Source organism: Strix uralensis, chromosome 2 (genome assembly GCF_047716275.1).
Source record: "Strix uralensis isolate ZFMK-TIS-50842 chromosome 2, bStrUra1, whole genome shotgun sequence".
In the NCBI taxonomy this organism is placed as follows: Eukaryota; Metazoa; Chordata; class Aves; order Strigiformes; family Strigidae; genus Strix; species Strix uralensis.
In genome coordinates, this window is record NC_133973.1 from 16180088 (window position 1) to 16188251 (window position 8164).

The window sequence follows — 8164 nt, forward strand, 5'->3', positions numbered from 1 at the left end:
AAAACAGACAATCTGGAGAAGTGGCTTGTCCACCAAGTTAAGAAATGTTGCATGAATTCATGATGTTTTACCTGTGGTGTGTAAGGAAAGAGAGTCCCAGTGAGAACATGTACTGATGGTGTTTTCAGGTTCCCTCAATTCTGCTACACAATGTGGGTTAATGTATAGACATACGTGCACATACACACACATGGTCATGTGTATGCACATGCAGACTGTGTCTCCCTATGTACTGCCTGTGGGCTAGGTGTGAAAACTTCTGATCCAGCAGTGCTCGAATTATGCCTATGAGAGGATCATGTAACGGTGTATATGTTAGGTCAAATGTTTGTCCTGAAGCAGAACGGAGCCCTTTCATCCCTCTCTCAAGCAAAGAGAGGTCCTTTCCCTGACTGAAGCTTATAGTAATTGTTTTTAAGGAATGGTGTTTTGAAGAAGAGACTTTTTTTTTTTTTTTTTTCTGGTAGATAAGTTGCTTGTGTGGAAATGTGTGTGTGTACATTTAGATATTTCATATGTTTTGTGTGTACATCTCTTGTATATATGTAATTATAAGTTTTTTGCAAGCACAAACATGACAATACGGATTTAATTTTTTTCTGAATACAAAAGAATATTAGCTTGTAAGTACTGGAAAAACTACCAAATTGGTCATTCTGCACCTCGTTAACAAAGGCAGGAATAAAGTTGATTGCCTGAGGCCTTCTGTAGGGAGCTTCATGTAACTATGCTGGAAATGCAGTAGTTGTACATTAAATTCTCTGGTGATTCTGTTGCTGTGAGCTCAGAAATACAACCATGACAGAACTGCTTTTTGTCTCTGAAAAATTCGGTTGGCTTTTCACTGCCTTTATTCTCTGTTCACCTTGTTACGCTGATGAGCCTCGACTCTGCATTCACCCCAGTTCTCTGTCAGTACACCCGTGGTCATGCAGCACTCAACATTTGTCCCTCCTCTGAGCATTGTGGCTGCTGGGAAGGTCCTGTCCATAGAATCTAGAGCAGTAAGAAGGCAGAGTTCAGAAGCACAGCACCTGAACTGAAGAAAATCTTAGTTGTCTGCAAGCAGATGCTGATTGTGAGCTGTAGCTTTGGTTCTTCAGGCTTCTGTGACTAAGAGGAAGATGGGCTGCGCAGTTTTTTTCGCTGCTGCATCTTTTGCTGAAGGAAATAAATGCATAAGGTACTCTGCCTCTTTGGTGCATGAGCTTCCATGGTTATTCTTTCACCTCCTTTGTGATGAAAAATGTTTGAGGTGCCCCCGTAGTATTACATCGTCAGCAGTGTCTCTGAAAACTGAAGAGGATATAAAGCGTATGCAACTTGAGGCACAGAAGTTACTAATGTATGCAGATGATACTGTGTTCTTATGAAAAGACCTAACAGCATCTGTCCCAGAAACATTAAATGTAATATCTAGATTTGGAGTCATCTCAGGCTACTGGATGCAATAACAATACCCTTGTCAAAACGCTTTCCATCAGTTTTATTTGCCCTGTGGAAATTGAAATGGAAAGCCAAGAATGTAACTTACTCAGGGATGGAATTAAAATATGTGGTTAAACTGAATGGTTGAGGAGAATGTGGGCTAGGTAATCACAGAAAGAACAAAGGGATCCTTGAAAACTGAACTTCGCTCAATCTCAGCATATGGGCGAGTCCCTGTGAACTGCATTGCATTAGACCTAAATTATGCAGTAAGGCCTCCTGATGTATGTAAAAGCTGCACTGAGTTCCACATAACCCTTTGCTGGTCTCCTGGAGTTTCTTTTCAACTAGTCTAAAAGTGCACCAAAAAGGCAGGGAAAAACAAGGCTAATTAATATGTGATACTTACTTTGCTTTGAGCAGATGAATGCTAGTTCAGAGTGCTGCAGAGGTGGTTTTTTTTTCCAGTTCTAATCAGTTCTGGCTGGTGACAGGGATGTGAAGGGAGAAGGGCTGAGAAGGGAAAGCAGAAGGGATGGGAGGCATGCCTGTGGAGGTAAGGGGCAAGGTTTGCACATGTGGGGAACAGCATCCACTCAGTGGTGCTTGAAAAGCTTTCGTGTCCATTCAGGCACCTCTTAGATACTTCTGATATCCTAAGATGACTTCTGCTCACCTTCAGGACGAGGCTGCAACATTTTCCTTTTTTATACCTTTTTCTCAGGGAATTGTAATTTAATTCCTCTACTATGTCCTGCCTCCTCTTTCGCAGGCAACTGATGGAAATGGGATAGCAAACAAGTCAGGCTAACTTAGAGAAAATTGTAGCCCCAGGGAGAAGACAGGTGAGCAAGCTGTGAGCAAGAAAATAACCGTTTTTGTTGGACTGTGGAGTAGCTAGAGAAATCTACGTGATCTCTAATGAAGGCAATTAAGAGAGCATTTGTCCGACTACTCACAATCATATTATGCACAGCACACATCAGTGCCAGTATACCTCAGAGGCAGCAGGGATAACTGGAGCTCAAATACTATCACGCTTTTCTGCCATTCCCTTTTCAAACATACGAAAAGTAATTCCCCTGTTAGTTTCGGGGGGGGGGGGGGGGGGGGGGGGCGGCTCGGCACAATAAGAAATGAAGGCCTTCTATAAAGGTGACTTCAGTATTTGCCAAATTTTATCCTTTATTCAGTGAACAATTCAATTATGGCTTGTCAAAAGCATTCTCCACTCTGGAATAGAGTGGAAAAACAGATTACACACAAATGATTGTGAACTGTTACAGTCAACTAGGGGACTAATGAACTCTTGGCTTTCTTACTAAGATGTGCAAAGAGAGGATGAAGCATGCTGAAAGAGGGGTAAAATGAAAAGATCAGGAACACAGCAGTGGAAGAAAAATGTGAAATACTGGAAAAGAGATGCCATGGCTTTTAGCCTGGAAGACCAGCGATGCTGGAGCCTGCGGAGGAAAAAGTCTGTGAGGGTCTGGGTGGTGGGGAGAGAAGACTTCCTTTGGGGGAGAGTGGGAGCCAGTTACCTGTGCTGGGATGGGAGGATCCCCCTTAGTTCATTTGGCTACCTTAGGAGAAAAATGTCTTTTGAGGACATCAATCATGAAAACTGGGGGGTTTCCTTTAAATTTACAGGATATTTAAATTAGCTATGATCACTTAAATAGAGCATGGCTACCTGTTTCTTGCAAAATGAATGGTTGTACCAGTGCAGCATTCCTATCAGAAAAATTCATTTGGTGGGAGGAAATGTTGAGAATCTGATCTGTCTTAAATAGGCTGTTCTGTCATAGAATATGGCCTGCCGATAAGCTGATTTAACTTTATGCAATTGGCTATAAATAAGACTCTTCCAGGGGAACTTGTACAGGCACATGTTGGTGTAGTCTCTTATCTTTCAGGTAAAAACTCTGGTAAAAGTGAAACTTTCTTGGTTATCAGTATGTCAAACTTGAATCAGAGAGCACAGAGCATATTCAGTCACTAGTCTTAGCTTTTAGATGGTGCTGCTGTGTCCCCACCACATGATTTTTTTACTAAAGATAGTTTTTAGTAAGACAGGTCATAGCAATCATGGAACATTTGTCAGAAAATGCTTTCATTGGCTGATCTTCCTGGCTGCCTCCTAAGATTTAAGGTCAAGGCCTTAATGGCCTTGAAAGGTTTTATTTTCTTAGTAGTTGTACATAGCTTTCAACAGGAGCAAGCATCACAGAGCTCCCATGGCTCCATTTTAAAAATGTGTTTCAGGTGGTACCAAAATAAAATGCCTCGATCAAAAAGTCACAACTACTCTTGAGAGAAAGGGATGGAACATAAACCTAGGTTTTGTGCCAGTCTTTGTATTTCACTGAAGAATTTCGACTCCCTACAGCTGTGTTTAAGGTGGTCACTTATATAAATGCTTCCTCACTGTTTCGCTTTGTGATAGTGACAGAATTGGCGTGGCAGTACCATGGTCACTTACCAGTGTGTCATGGTGATGTAAGCATTCATGGTCACAGAAGAAAAGGAAATGGATCTGCTACCCCAAAACCACAGGTAATAATCAATTCCATAGTAAGTGCTCCAAAAGTTGTTGCAGAATTAAGTCTTTTGTTAAAGAAGATAGGAGCACTGGAAGGCAGCACAGCTGCCCAAATTTGAATGAGGCTAGCGCTTCAGCTGGTTAGTGACATTCCTACCTTGTTCTTTACAAAATGATGCTTCCCTGATATATGGCTTTCATCTTTAATGACTGTAGGAGTTTGGCCTGACCTTACTTCTGACAAGGCTAATCAAATAAAGCAGTCAGAATAGGCAAGGGGTTTGTTTACATGCAGCATCAGAGTAGCTCTTACAGTGATTCAAAGGAGATGTGGGCTAACTGTTGCTTTGTCTCGGTCACCCACACTGTTCATGTGTAATACTTGTATAGCTGCACCTGTGTCAGGTATGGGCCCTGACAGGACTCCTGATTCTCCCTTTGTATCAAGTGACTTCATTTGCCTCCGGGGAGATCTCTAGAGGTGCGTGTCTTGCTTCAGTGAGTATCTGTGAATGAACGGTTTTCAAGTACCTTAGTATGGCACGGACTAACAAGGCAAAACTTTGTCTCTGAATAGGTGTTCTGGTAGCATCTTAACCTGCTTGAGGTCCCTTGATTTGAAGACACATAAAGACGTAGCATATATTTTAGATGTACTTTTCCCCTTTTTTTTAATGTACTCACTGCTTATTAAACATCCTACCCTAAAAGAGGAAGGAGGCTAGTGCTCCCTGCCCTAACTAAAACAGGGTAAAACCCAGAAGTGTGATAAGGCAGTAGGGAGTGGATGGGCAAGGAGCAACATGAAAGTGAATACAGAATGATAGCTTCATTTTTTAATGATTTCAGTCTTACTCAGAAATGTAAGACAAGCGTGTGTGTATTACTGAGAATTAAATAGTGGTTTCTAGACTGAACATTTCATTAGATTTTGACCAGAAATAACCATGTCCCCAAACTCCTCATTCAATCTGGCTGACAAAATAAGGACTGCCTGTATCAAGGGATTTGGTGTTGTGTGTGCCCCATGAACATATTATTGAAAAGGGTCTCCAGAATTGCCAATTCCAGTTCCCTGCTTTGGTAAGTTTCCAGTATGCCTGCCGTAGACTGCTAAAACTTTACCTCAAAGATTTCAGGTTTCTTGTGTCCACTGGACCTCAGTTCTGGAATTACGTTACTCAAAATTCAGAGAACTAAATGATCAGTTCACCTCCCTGCCTGCTTCTGGTGTTCACCATCACACCAGTAACAAATGAGCATTTACTACTGCCTGCATTTGGATGTGGTGGGCTATGAAAAGCAGGGAAATATGTAACTGATAGACATTTCAAAAAGTATTTTTCTAATTGTCCCAAAGTAAAAGAAGAGGAAATTCAGAGCGATATATCATGGGTTTTTGGTAGGGATTCTTTGCTTTGTTGATTTATTTTCTAGGAAAAATCTAGCTTGGCTGAGTGTGTGATTAAGTAGCTGATGAAATAAGTCTTTACAAGGAAGAGAACGTGCCAGAACATTTAACTGGTGTAAAACTAGACTGCACAGAGGGTTAGAAAAAGTGCAGGGAGGAATAATTTTGTGTTGGCAGGAAGTAGACTTAATAGTACTTTTTTATCTGTAATTTTTATGATTCTATGGCTAACTAGGGAAACGTTTAATGTTCCTGATACAGCAACTGAAGGTAGAAGAAGGAAGATTGACATACCCAGCACTGTTATAATTCATTTCATTACTTCACACAGGGCTTTTATATTGTCATGCCCATAAAGCGCCAGTGTGTGCGCTTATAGCCAATTCATCTTTATATACTGCTGCTGATCCCATTGAAGTGAATGGCAAAACTCCCATCAATTTTAATGGCAGTGGGATATGGCCCATTTTGTAGATATACAATGTATATTTCCTGCACACACTATTTTTCGTGTATAACTTGCCTCTCATCTGAGGTTCAGAGAATGTTTTATAAAGTGGCTAAGTCATAACCATTGATGTAGTCTCCAGCTGATGAGATAACGTGATCTGTCTTCAGAACGAGATGTAAAGGTTGACATTTATTTATCTGCCTATCTATCTATATATCTATCCATCTATCTATTTATTATAAGCACGGTATGCACGTAGAAGGTCTCCATGTGTAAAGTACTGTCTTTGGAAAATTTGCCCAAATAAATTGCAGGAGGTTTCTATGTTAGAAATAGATGATGTTATACCTGCAAGGTTAACATTATGCTTCAGCGTTTGAAAAATAGGAAGCATCAAAGAAAATTGAAGGCAGTATGGATCAGTGGGTTAGTACATTACACAGCAGTCTGCAGCACCAGCGGCTGAGAAAGGTCCCTTTTGGAAAGCATCTGTTTGGATAGCGACTCACTCAATTAGCAAGCTACAAACAAAAAATAAAATTAATTATTGATTCTTTGGATATTTTAGCTAGTGTTCTTATTGAGAACATTTTAGACAGAGGTAAGGTGTCTGTTCCCTCCAGAAACCACCATCCTTGACCCTATTTAAAGAAAATGTACAATGTATGAGCAATATTTTAGTAACCGTAAGCCTTACTGGTTATGCATTGAAAGATCTGGATTCATAGCAGCATTCAGCATGTGCATACTGGAAAAGGAGTTTCTTGACAGGCTGATGTCTTCACTCAAGAAGCTTCCTTTCTTCACAATAATGTACACTGGAGAGCAGTCACATTCCCAGCTTAATGAGGAACAGGGTTTGTAGAGGACTTGGGCAGTTTGCAGTTTAACTCAAACACTCAGAATGTAGTTGTGAGTTATGTACCAGTAGAGACTAAATAATTCAGCAGACTGCACTGCAGGTGACAGATCATGAAGCCTTACTGTACAACACACTCTTCCACTTAGTGCTTGCTGCAGTCACAGGTCCTGGAATTGGATTACACAAAGACTTACAAACTCTTCCCTTGACTGGATGTATGCTAGGCTATATCTAGCCTGTTGAAGTACCCTTGCCTTTAGTTAGCACCATGACATTGAAGACTATTTATGAATGCGTAGATTTAAGTAGTTGTGCTGTGTTGGTGTAACACAGTAATTGAACAGACAAACACCACCTTTCTGAAGGACATTTGCATCATCTAAATGTGCATCATCTAAATGTACATCATCTAAAAGTCCACTTGCATCCAGTCTCTTGCAGCCACTCTTGGAAAACAGTAGTTACCTAAGACATATGAATTAACTGGTCTTGGTTGGCTGGTTTTCACCATCTTGGTATTTTCAGAGGCTTGTCTGGGTTTTCTAAATATGTGAGTAGTCTTTTATTTAAAGTTGACTTGAACTGTTAGGCTGGGACTTATATTTCTGTGTGGTTCTCAAGAGAATGCAAACCTTGAATTCAAGTGCTGAAAACACAAAGTGCTGAAAACAGTTTCATGTAGAGCTGTGTCTCAAGTGTTGAACTGTGCACTGTAACACCATTCATTGTAAAGCACCTATAAACTGCAACTATGGTTTTGTGGAGAGGATGGTGTTGTGGCTGTAGCATTAACCTGAAGTTCAGGAGATCAGAGTTTGATTCCTAGTTGTGCTGGTTTTGGCTGGGATAGAGTTAATTTTCTTCGTAGTAGCTGGTAGGGGGCTGTGTTTTGGATCTGTGCTGAAAACAGTGTTGACAATGCCAAGATGTTTTCATTATTGCTGAGCAGTGTCTGCACAGCATCAAGGCCTTCTCTGCTCCTCACACCACCCCACCAGCGAGTGGGCTGGGGGTGCACAAGAAGCTGAGAGGGGACACAGCTGGGACAGCTGACCCCAACTGAGCAAAGGGATATTCCATACCATATGATGTCACGCGCAGCATATAAACCTGTGGGAAGAAGAAGGAAGGGAGAGACATTTGGAGTGATGGTGTTTGTCTTCACAAGTGACCGTTACACAAAATGGAGCCCTGCTTTCCTGGAGATGGCTGAACACCTGCCTGCCGATGGGAAGTGGTGAATGAATTCCTTGGTTTGCTTTGTGCACGTGCGCGCGGCTTTTGCTTTACCTGTTAAACTGTCTTTATCTCAACCCACGAGTTTTCTCACTTTTACCCTTCCGATTCTTTCCCCCATCCCACCGGGCCAGGGAGTGAGTGAGCAGCTGTGTGGGGTTTAGTTACTGGCTGGGCTTAAACCATGACAATAGATTTTCTATTGATTTCTTTTGGTCAATTTGCTTCTGATGT